Source organism: Populus alba, chromosome 4 (genome assembly GCF_005239225.2).
Source record: "Populus alba chromosome 4, ASM523922v2, whole genome shotgun sequence".
NCBI lineage: Eukaryota > Viridiplantae > Streptophyta > Magnoliopsida > Malpighiales > Salicaceae > Populus > Populus alba.
Window position 1 is genome coordinate 2883333 of NC_133287.1, and position 13095 is coordinate 2896427.

A 13095-nucleotide genomic window follows, 5' to 3' on the forward strand; every position below is an offset into this window, starting at 1 on the left:
CAGTTGTATATGTTACTGTTAAAAAATTTAATTTTTTTAAAAGTAAATTTAAATTCAAACTTTTGAAAAAAAAACCATTAATATTTTAAATTTTATTTTATTTTATTTTTTAAATCATGCTTTTAAAAAAATTTAAAACAAGAAACAAGTTTATTTCCTTGTTTTTAAAGAAAAAAAAATATTGTTAACCAATGGCTATAAAAATAGCCGTTGGTAAAGTTATTTTTTTTTGCTATTTCTAGCAGTAACATGTAGAAATAGCTCCTCTCAACTTAAAGAGTCATTTTGGCTTTTCAATTGGCTGTTGGGTTAAAATGCTTAATTAAAAAAATAAAATATGGAGATGCTCTAATAATTATTACCAGGTCAACCAGTAACTAAAACCAAGACCTTAATCAGTGGGACCCATTCTCCTATAATTGAGTCCACATGTAAATGACGTCATTATAACATCTCTGGTTTGAAGATAATAAAGAGACAAAAGCAGCACAAGAGCCACGCCATGGTTTTCAATAAAGCAAGCCGTGGTCCCCACTTTTAAAAACATAAGTCACCGCTAAAGCATTGACACGTGCACACTTTAATTCGTCAAAGCTTACATTATCCCCATGCATTTATGTAAATTACTACTTTAATAGTGCGTTAAAGGACAGTTAATCCTACAGGTGGCAGGGGCACTTGTACACTTTACATGCTCCGGCTGTTACTCGCCGGATTTTGACTATTTTCGGGATCTTTGGAGCCGTATCTTACTTCCCTACGATTGCTTGATTGTACAATTTTGTGATCATTCCTTTTGCTTTTTAGTGGTCAGAGATTATTTTTTGGTTAATTTTTACTCACACAACTTGTTTTTTCTCGAGCATGAGATAAGGCCATTTTTATTTTCGATTTAAAGTGCATTCAAAAAAGAAATCTTATTACACAATCTCTTTTTGAATTTAATTCTGAAGTAATATTAATATGGAAACAAATTATTAACTTCAACTTGAAAACTAACATGTTTCATAAATGTACTTATTATTTTAAAAATTGTTATATTAATGAAGTAATGGGTACGTACGTACGGACGTGATAGGAAGAGAGACATTTTCCTTTTATAATCATTAATAGAAGTAATTAAATCCAAGAAATGGTATGTGATTATAATAAGATGGCATGTTAATTAATGGGATAAAAGAAGTGGATGGAGTGATCAACAATGGAAACTTCTGTTTAATATAGTCAGGAAAGAAAACATGGGTAGCTCGCTTGCTGATAAAGTAATTAAGGTAAGAAAATTCAAATTAGTACGTAATTATTATTTGGATGGGAAAATTAAAAAAGAAAACTATTCTGATCAATTTCATTGATTTCCGATACATTACATTAGATTACATGAAGTTAATAGCATCCAAAATATCTGGGATTTCGAATTTCAAGATGTTGCTGCAGTAGCTTTCCCTCTCATCTTCAGCGCTGCTGCCATTGATGTAGGTTGAATTCGAGTTCAATGGCGCGGGACTTGAAGAAGGAGTTGATTTAAAACTGAAGCAAAAACCAAAGTTTCTGGTTGCTGCTGTTGGAGATAAAAGTCGAGGTCTCGGAAGAAGGGTCCATAAGGTCAGACCCGTAGTAGCCGTTGCTGTTGTAACTTGATACAGCAGGCACATAATAATCTTCAGCTAAATTGGAGCCCATTCCATTGCTTTGCCACTGATGATCATGAGTACTTAACTGAGAATTTGGAGAGCTAAAGTTGGTAATGGTACTTGACTGGTATTGGTCCACATTAGGGTCCATAATTCGTGCTTCGTTAGAAAAGGAAACACAAGGGCTGGTAGTCAATGTAGTGCAAGTAGGCATTTCTTGACCTGCGGTTTGAAACTGGATGTTAGCTTGATGAATCATCGATTGGTATTGGCTTTGTTCGACTTGTGGGTTGGGAAGATGGTTTTCTTCTTGACCACTTTGGATGACGAAGCTTTGGGTTTGGTCACGTTGAGAAGATAAGAGAGATGTGGCTAGCCTTAGAAGTGATCCTGGGTTCACTAAAGGTTGGACACCGAGCATTCTTGACATGTTCATGTGATCAGAGGAGCTGTAAAGAGATGAGCTCAGGATTGAGGAGAGGTCAAGAAGATCAAGTCTTGGACTATGAGTCACCGGATCAATTCCCATTCTTAGAAGCCTCTTCCTAATGTGTGTGTTCCAGTAGTTCTTGATCTCGTTGTCTGTTCGTCCAGGCAATCGAGCAGCAATGGCAGACCACCTATAATGATCAATACATCAAACAAAAACAAAAAAAAAGAAGTTAAGTTAGAGCCAAACTATGGAAAAAGTAGCCATGCATGTATGCTTGTGAATACAGACTTACTTGTTTCCCCATATACTATGCAGCTGAATTATTGTCTCCTCTTCTTCGAAAGAAAACCGACCTCTCTTGATATCAGGCCTCAGATAGTTAGTCCAACGAAGACGACAACTCTTTCCACACCTTTGCAACCCTAAACAGAACAAGAAAAACCTATCAACACCAACTCCACAAAATCTGACAGTATCAAACCGACATACAAATTAACCAGTAATTAACATACCAGCATTCTTTGGAAGTGTCCTCCAGTTGCCATAGCCATGTTTTTGTATGTAATCAACCAGCTTCTGATCCTCTTCCGGGGTCCATGGCCCTTTCTTTAGCCCATTTTTGTCACAACAAGGTGCTCTACCCATGCTGCAGTGGTCTCAACGGCTAGGTATAGTAAGTAATTATAGAGAGAAATTATACGGAGGTAGAGAAGGAGAGATTTATCCTTTAGTTTTCGAACAAGGAAATCGAAGTAGCGTCCGTATGGGCATCATATACTTGTGTCTGTGTACTATAAATAGTAATCCAAGCGAAGGGTAGGAAACAAAATGAAGTCAACAGGATTTGGTGCCGTCCTCTGCTTATCAATAATGCCACCTGTCCCTTCTCTTTGAAAACAAAAATAAAATATAATATAATATAAAGTCCAATCTTTCTCTCTACGTACATAATAGTAGCAGGAGCAATAATAATAATAATAATAATAATAATAATCTTGTTATGCAAGATCTTACTATATATTAATAAGGGGTCTCAAGTCTTATTCATAATAATAATAATAATATATATCATTTTCAGGCTGAAAGTGCAATCCCCTGCTTTCTAGATTCATATTAGCTGTCACCAACGTGAAAAAGGCACGTACTCAAATTGCTTAAACATTACCTTTGCTACAGGGTTTCTTCTCGATCTTCTTAATTCAATTCATGCATGGCTCCATTTTACAAGTTCAGATGGCTGGCTTGAGCTTTTAGTGTGTGCTTGATTTAATACATATTTTTTTTTTATAGTGGAAATACTCTTTTTGTCCCTTTTTAAATTAACATGAACTCATCATGTTCTATATATGTCTAGATTTTAGCACATTTATGAATCATTTTTCTATCATTTTTTTAGTTTGTTCAGGACTGACCTGATCAGGGGAACATACTTTGCTCAAGGCCAAACTAGAAAAAAAATTTATTGGGTTAATTATTTTTATTAAAATAATATTTTTTTTAAAAAATAATAATTTTAATATGATTAAGTTTGAATTGGATTTGACAACGTCACTATAATTTCTCCAATTCAACTAAAAACATGGTTGAGATCATGCCTGAATTCCAAATTTTTTGGATTAACCCAGCTAGCATGACTGAATTTGGGCGTAATAAACAAAGGGAAGCGTATTTAATTCACTACGGCAATAATAGAGTTAGGTTTTTTCGCCGAAATACAGGAGCATTTATGATGATATATATAAAGGAGTTCTCCTCCAATCATTTTCCAAATAAGATTTTTATTTGAGTTTATATATTTTTTTCTCTTTATCTGATGTTGATGAGAAAAACAAATTTTATATATACGTGGCCTGCTTCACGTCAACGACATATACTTTTTTTCATAAAAAAAATGTTGTAATTTTTCTAATATAAGATGCAGCTTATCAGAAAATCAAGCATCGGAATGAAAGTAGATTTTTATTCTTTTATAAAATTGTGATTTGTCAAGAAGGCTCAAGCTTGGAGCTTTATTCAGCATCACAGTTACAACAATCAATTCAGATCAAAATCTAGATCAAGGGTTGACCTGTATACATATGAGATAATTATGAGTCAATCAAAAGCATAATTTTTTTTTAAAAAAATAAAAAATATTGTTTCATTAAAAACAATAAAATTCAAAATAAAACGTAACCAAAATCAATTTCAAGCCAACAAATTATTGAGTTAATCTATCAAATCGAAATTTTATATTCATATTTAGCACAAAAAAAAAAAAACCCAACGAAAACAGGTTTGATTAGTGTGAATACAAAGGACTATAACACGTAGCCTAACTGGCTTGGACGTAGGAATTATAGTTAGTCCGCCCAACCTTTGATTTTCCGTGTTCATGTTTCAGCATTAATGCAAATGCACAAGAGCCAACTAATCAAAAGGAAGGGTTTGTCTAATTTTCATGCACTCATCTTCTTCCTTTATTATCAACGTTATCACAACTTCCATTATTCTCTTTCTTCCTTACCCACAAGTACTAGAGTGGTTTCTGTCGAGCAAAAATGTCAAGAACTCAACTCCATTGACTTTCGACAAATTGATTGAGCAATTATTTTCAGGGATCATAGCTTCTCTTCATGAGTAGACTAAGAACAGCTAGCACCTCAGCAAATTAAATTAAAGAATTATAGACCTAGCTAGGAACACTTCCAATAAATTTTCTGGGGCATATATAATTTTTTGTTTATGCACTACTTTCCAACAGTACGTAGTTCATAAATCTGCTGTCTAGATTTATTATAACCATATATTTCATGATCGGTTCTTGCATGCGTGTGTGTTTCTAGATTATCTCCACTTAAATTATATCGTATAATAAGATAATAGCATGATTTGTTTATGTCACCAAAGGGATATATAAATTTCATAACTAACCCAATAATCAGTATAAAAAGGTTCATAAAAAATATAATGCAGTTAATCCTAAAAAGTATAGCATAATTGATCAGATATTAAATTTATATTTTAAAGGTTATCAGTTTAAATATTACAAATTTCAGAGTTATTAAAAATTTATATGATTATTAATTTTTAGAATTTCAAGAAATTAGTGGAAATGCGCATAAATAACCTACATAATTATTTTGATAACACATAAAAAAAAAAAGTGTAATATAGCCTCCTTTGTGGGGCAAACTTTTTGGTTGCATAACTCGAAACCAATATGAACACAGATTAGAATGGCATCTAACTGTAAGTAATTAAAATCTTAAAAAAAAAAAGTGGAAAAAACTGCAAAAAGATCATGTTAAAGGAAGCCGAAAAGAAAGAAAATTTTGAGAAAGAAAAGTGTTTATTTGGGACTTATTAGCGGCTGGTCTAAGCTAAGACTAATGATGCCCAGCCTTTTAATATGGTCCTGCAACTTTCCACGCTCAAATAGTGGTAAAACCTTTTTAATTCCTTCCTTCCTTTCTTTTCTCATCTCCCACCTTTTTGTTCTTCTCAATAAAGTCATGAAAATAGTTAAGATTTATAGCACTAAATATATGGATTGATTTGAAATTGTGTAGACTTTTACGTGATCTATCTCTCATTTTTCAATTTTTATGGCCATATATAATGTAATAATTGAAATTAAGAAAAAAGGTACTTCATTTAAAGCTTTCTTTAATCAGAGGTACTTGCCTCCAATTCATATGGCGTCGACAAAACTTGAAGAGAATATTTTTTTTATTTATTTCATAGTCGAGGGATTTCTTTGGTTAGGTTTTTCGCATTTAGTTCGAGCATAGACAAATCCTCTATAATATAATTAAAAAATTCATTAAGAAAATTTCTCCGCAGACAATGTAATTAGAGATTAGAAACTACATTACTAACAAAGAAGAAAGCATGTCTCTCGTCAATCATGCATTATTTCACCAACTCCTTGCGTGGAAATTAAATTATAAACAAAATGATTACCCGACATCATCATATAATAAGCTCTTATTAGATATTGTGTTCCATACGGGAATTGATTAAATTTTAAATTTTTTTATTTTAAATTAATTTTTTATATTTTTAAATTATATATTTTGATATACTGATATTAAAAATAATTTTTTAAAAATAAAAATATATATTTTTTAATATATTTTCAAATAAAAAACATATAACTCACATTCATTCATCAGTAAAAACATTTTTTTCCTTGCTATATCCTAAAATCAAACTATAAAAATGGGGATAATCATCCAAATTCATATCATATTTGCGTGAATGACGTCGACCTCTTTACATATAAATATTATTAGTAGTCAGTAGTTTCTATAAATAGCTTTTTGCATAATACCTTTTCTAATTAAAAAAAATCTGGTGATTGATTAGCCTTAAACGTGTAATCATACTCTCCAAGTTGAGGACCACGCACAGGAAACATAGGTTTCCAAGATTTAACCATCAATAGGCTGCCACGTTATATATTTCCTGACGACTCATGTCTGGCGCCCTCGACAACAACAAGTCTTCGCTTCTTTCTTTTTTTCCCTTGACATCAACGAATTATCTATGGATGCAATATTATATTTTGTTGATTATTGTAGCCAGTAGCCACCAACTATGCCATATCTCTAGTGGGATAATCAAGCAGTGTGTGTGTGTGTATATATATATATATATATATACACATAACAATACAAGAGTGCTTTCGTGATTGTGAAGTATTTTGAATTAATAATTGAAGTAAAGTTTATTGTATGAACCAAGCATATATATTGGATAAAAAACAGGATTAATTCCTCCCTCTTGAGTTCAATTTTCATCATCATATCGTACAATTATCATATATATAATAAGATCAGCTTTCATGTGGAATTTCTATTCTTCACCATTTGAAAATCGTGAAAAAATGTCTTATTCACCTCCAGCTAGCCATCAATGTAAATTGATATGTAAATGGTCAAATATATATTATTATATCAATCTTATATTATTGTTATATTTCTACCAAATTTTCCCTATAAAGCTTGACCCTGCTATCCCTCATCCTCATTGGCTTGCTTGTGCACCCTTCTAACCTTGATGTATCAATTATTATTAATCTCCATGATCATTTGTTTAGAATTAATTAACCCCTTCGCTTAGCTTGTGGACAATAAAAATATTCATCTTCATAGAATGAAGGCACCACAATATATATATAGTAAAGCTTTTAACTAACTAAAATATACTGATAAAATTGATGAAGATTAACACGCCCGTCATCTCAGGCTTGCTCAACGTCGCCGTGCTTGTTGTAATGGAGACACCCCGTGTCAAAAAAACTAATTAAAATGGCCTAATCACCATATTAGAGGATTAACAAGTAGAGATTAATGCTTAATCATTTAAAACATCGATCGTGATTACATCTCCTGCTTGATATGGTAATTACTTGTCCAATTTTCAGGGTTTGCTTTGTGCACGGGTTACCCAAAGAAGCTGCATACGTGTTACGCTTAATGTATGTATTCTCAACGACCGTATAATTTATTTAGAGCTATTTTTAGATACGAGATCCAAAACATCTGTGGATGCCGTGCCACCTTGTTACTATTTTAAGCTTAGCCATAAACTTAATTAAATATTTAGCACGTAGCTAGTCCCTATCTGGGTGACTGAGCCTGAGCTTGTTTTTAATTCTAATTATCTATCATATTCATGGCGATGAGCGAAGGTTTAGTGTTTTGTTAATAGAGAGAAGAACACATCTGGCCCTAGAGAAGTATCGAGAAATATTTTCCCGTGATTTGTGTGCTTTTATTATCCGTCCAACCTAAGCATCCTGGCGTTCGTGGGGCAAATTAGCAGTGAATCATGATAAGTTCTTGGAACGGTGATTGAGAGAAGCCATGATTTCTGACCTAAAATTAACGTGGCCAAAGAAGATTGGTTTGAAACCTGAAGGTTCTTATGTACAACTTCACATGTTTGACTTTACATTTATTGGTACAACAAAACAACGATATACGAGACACACTTGTACATCTTACTCGTGATAGGATATAGCTCGGGTTAAATTTTTTTTAATATACAAAATATTTATGTATTATTAATTTTTTTAATGGAAATAAATTTAGATTGTGTAAGAATTGATTTCATGTAATCCAATTAATTTTATGGATCTAAAAACAACTCATACAATCTGTAAAAACATAGTTTGACTAAAAAATAATTCAAGATGATATCTTTTTTTTAATATTAAAATAACAACATGTTATATTGACTTGGGTCGACCCGAGTTAACATATCAAATTCATAATTCAGATTATAAGACTATGATAACTCCATGAAAAGTAAATCAAAATAAATTACAAAACTTAATTATCAATCAATCCAACGTAGAAGAATGAAATTGAAACAAAAATAATTAAAAAAGGACCTCCAAAAGCAGTCAAAGTTAACTTGTCAAACCCGCGCCCCATGTCATAAAACTGAAATAACTTCATGTAAAGCAAATCGAAACAAATTACAAATTTCAATCTCCAATCAATCTAATATTAAAAGATGAGATTAAAAAACAGAAATCAATTAAAAAAGAACATAAAAACAAACTAAGTCAATCAACCAAACTTACGATCCAAGTCATCAGATCGAAATAACCTCATAGAAAGAAAAAAAAAAGATCTTATTTAACTCGGGTTAACCTATCAAATCCGCCACTTTGGTCATAAGACTAAAATAACCTCATAGAGAGCAGATTAAAAAAAATTATGAAGCTCAATTCTTTATCGCCTATGAAGGACCTAATGTTGAACTATGAAATCTGTAAAAAAAATTAATTAAAAAATGACACAAAAAATAAACCAAATCAACCTAGGTTAACCTGTTAAGTATTATCCTTGGATTATGAGACCGAGATAATTTAATAAAAAATAAACCAAAAAAAAATTATGAAGTTTATTTCCAATCAAACACAATACTACATTATGAATTTGGAAAAAAAGTCAGTTAAAAATAAAAAAACATTAGTCAATTGGATTAACCAAGCAAACTTGCGACCTAGGATATGAGATGGGAACAGTCCAATAAAAAGAAAATTCATTGTTGAAGGACTAGTGACATGGAACATGAAATCAAAATAATAACATCTTAGAAATAAAATAAAAAATGAATCAATTTAACTATGATTAAAATGTCAAAACTCGCGACCTTAATCGTGATACTAAGATATCCTCATAAAAAGTAAATCAAAACAGATTATATATCTCAATTCTCAACCAATCTAGTGTTGAATGATGAAATTGAAAAAAAAAATGATTCAAATAAAAAAAAAAGACACAAAAAATAACTCGAGTCAACTCAGGTTAACCCGTTAAACACTATTCCTAAATCATGAAACTGAAATAACATAATTGAAAGTAAACAAAGTAAATCATGAAATCTAATTCTTAATCAATCTAATATTAAAATATAAAATTGAAAAAAAAGGTTAATTAAGAAAAAAAATCTTAGTTAACCGAGTTAACCCACCAAACTGACGATCATTGTCATGAGGATGTGATAACTCAATATATATATATATATAGCATTGATCAAAAACAAAACAAAGAAGAAAAGAAAATGGAGAAAAAAAAGAGAGAAAAACACTATTCAAACAAATAGTACTTTGCGAAGAGGGTTATAATAAAACCCCTCCTTTTTTAGTTCATAATTAACTAGTTTTGTACTAGAGTTTTGCAACTAACGGTTTTTTTTTTCAATAAAAAAAAATAATTATGCAGGCTTTTCTGATGTATTTTTAGATACAAAAAACTTCTTAATCACAAATTGAAATGTTTATACACACATCTAATTAATTAAATTAATATTTGATCAAAAGATAACTAGGATTAAAATATTTGATCTTACAACACAAATCATGTATTTAGTTATGTTTAACAACTATGTTTCTTATAACATTATTTTTATTTGGTGAAACAATCATTTGCACTAATAAAAAATATAAAAAAAGTCATAATTCAAAGTTGAATGGTGAAACTGGAAAAAAAAATTAATTTAAAAAAGAAAAAAAAAGACTTAAGTGAACCTCTATACCAACGCTAATCCCACAACCCTGAGCACATAATTGAGATAACTCCATAGAAAGAAAAATAAGGAAAGAAAACATGAGGATAAATTCTAAAAAAAAATAAATGTTGAAAGATGAAATTAAAAAATAAATATTATCATATTTGATCTCACAATACAAGTCTTGTGCTAAGTTGTGTTTTAACAACTATGTATCCTAGAATTTTTTTAATATATATAATCAAATGATTATATAGGTAAATAAAAGGTTAAAAATCGCAAATGAAAGTGAACTGAATCAACCCATAAAATTCAACTATAAAACAACCCAATGTTAAATATTAAAATTGAAAAAAGTAAATTCAGGTCAATCATGTTAACCCGTTAACCTTGTGACTAAAGATATATGATTAAGATAACCCCATAGAAAAAAAAGTGAAAAAAAAAAAGCATGAAGACCAATTCCTAAAAAATTAAATGTTGAAAAATAAAATTAAAAGAAAAACTAAAAAGAACCAATGTCAACCCGTGGTAACCATTGAAACTCCTGGTCAAGATCATGAGACCAAGACTTAACGTGTAAAAGGAAAATCCAAAAAACACAACAAAAATAAATTCTCAATAAAAAAATATCGAGGCATAAAACATTTTAAAAAATTATTCTAAAAAAACTAAGGGAAAAAAAAATTTGAGTCAACCACAGTTAACCCGCTAACCCGGTGATCATGAGAACAAAATTGGGATAACCACGTAGAAAGAAAAGTGAGAAAAAAAGAACAAAGACCACCTCTCAAAACAATAAATGTTGGATTATGAAATTGAAAAAATAAATTAAAAATAACGTAAAAAAAGACAAAATTTAACTAATGTTAACCTTCAAAACTCATGATCATAGTTATGAGGTCTAGTTTGACTATGTAGAAGATAAACCCAAAAAAACAACAAAGTAAAATTATCAATAAAAAAATATTGAGGCATGAAACTAAAAAAATAATAATAAAAAAGCAACAAAAAAAAATCAAATCAACTCGGATTAACTCACCAACCACACGGCCATGGGCATTGGATTTGGATAATCCTGTGGAAAGGAAAGCGAAAAAAAAAAACATGAAAAAATAAAATATTAAAGGATGAAATTGAAAACAAATCAAATTTATAAAAAGATCAAAGTCAACCCATGTTAACCTACAAAGCTAATGGCTCAATAAAAAAAAAATCAAGGGATGAAATCTAAAAATAAAATACAATAAAAAAGATTCAAAATAAAATAAACATCAGTAAAAAAAAAAAGGGGCAAAGTCAATGTTGTAACCCATTTTTGGGTCCCCATAAAAAATAATAAATACAAAAAAAAAAAAAATTAAAATTAAAAAAAAAAAAAGCTCAAAACAGTGCCGTTTTGAACGGCACTGTTCCCCTTTCTTCCCCGCCGAACACACAGCAGCAAAGAAGGAAAAAAAATGCATATTTAATGACGCCGGTCCCTCAAGCCCACCGACCGCCGGTCCCTCTAGCCCACCGACTGAAGACATTGGCCGACCACCTACCGCACCGCCGAAACTGAGGTAGGCACGCCTGGACAGCCGCGCCTGACCAGCCGCCGCATGACCCGTTCCTCGGCTCCACAATGAAAAAAAAACATGCTCACAGGCTCTATAAATAGAGGAGAGGAGACCCGAGAGAGAGAAAAAAAGAGGAGAGGAGACCGAGAGAGAGGGAACAGAAGGGAGAAGAGAGGGAGAAGACCGAGAGAAGAGAGGAGAGAAGGCAGAGAAGAGAGGAAGAAGCAGAGAAGAAAACAGAAAAAAACAGAGGAGAGAGAGAGAAGGAAAACCGCCGGCCACCGCGAACAGCCAGTTCCGCCGCCGCCACCCCTGCCACATCAGTTGCTGCCAACATCACCACCGCTCCAGGTAGCCTTTCCCGTCGTTTTTTTTGTTCAGCTTCATCTGCATGCAGAACGTTTACGTTCTGCAGCAGATGAAGATTAATTAGCGAGTAACTCGCTAATTAATTCACGGTACTGTGCATGTGCACAGTAACCCGCAGATTAATTCTCTGGTTACTGTACACACAGTAACCCGGTTACTATGTGCACAGTGACCAGCTCATTCTTTGGCCGGGTTCGGCCCAGCCCATATTTTTGGGCCTGATCCGGCCCATTTAAAAAAAATCAAAAAATATTTGTTTCAGCATTTTACACTTTTTTCCGCGTAATTTTTATGTCATTTTGATTAATATTTGGTGGTATTTTTTTTATGTTGTTAAAAATATAAAAATCTGATTTTTAAATACCCGGTTTTCGTCAAAAACTTCCACAAAAATACAAAAAAATTAAAAAAAAAGAGAAAAAAATGTTTTTGTGCATACGGCCAAGTGTCTCAAAGCTAAAAATTCATATTGTATTTTTCATACACCAAAAAATGTTTTAGCATGCATTTTGGCTTTAATAACCAGTTTATTAAAGTCAAGAGAATATTGGCCAATATTTCAAAAACAACAAAAATTTTATTTTGTTTGTCTCTTAGTATCCGGGGTATGACTTTACACGTAATGCATATTCCGGATATTTAATTCTTTTTTTTGGACAATAAAACCTGGAGTATGACATTACACGTAATGCGTATTCCAGATATTTAATTCTTTTTTTTTTTTTGGACAATAGAACCCGGGGTATGACATTACATGTAATGCATATTTTGGACAATAGGAAACCACAACATGACATAGATTTTATTAGACAAAACAATGCAGCTTACCTTAGGTAGGGCGTAGTTGGGGTGCTAATACCTTCCCTTTACGCAACCAGTCTCCGTGCCCGATCTCTAAAGACCAGTTAAGGTTCCTAGTAACCAGAATACTAGGTGGCGACTCCCAGTCCATATTTTCACATGTAGAGACAAGAATTCCTTGTCTCTCCCTTTTTGCCAGGAATAAATATTCTGATTTTTTTTTCCTTGAGGGTGGACGATCGCCGCACCGCCGCACACGTGCGACAGTCAACATAAAAAAAAATTGAAA

At 31.9% G+C, this 13095-nt stretch overlaps 1 pseudogene; it reads right to left on the reverse strand.

The window, feature by feature from the left end:
- Window positions 1–1317: 1317 nt before the first annotated feature.
- LOC118047276 (transcription factor MYB102-like) lies at window positions 1318–2843 on the reverse strand (annotated as a pseudogene).
- Window positions 2844–13095: the final 10252 nt, after the last annotated feature.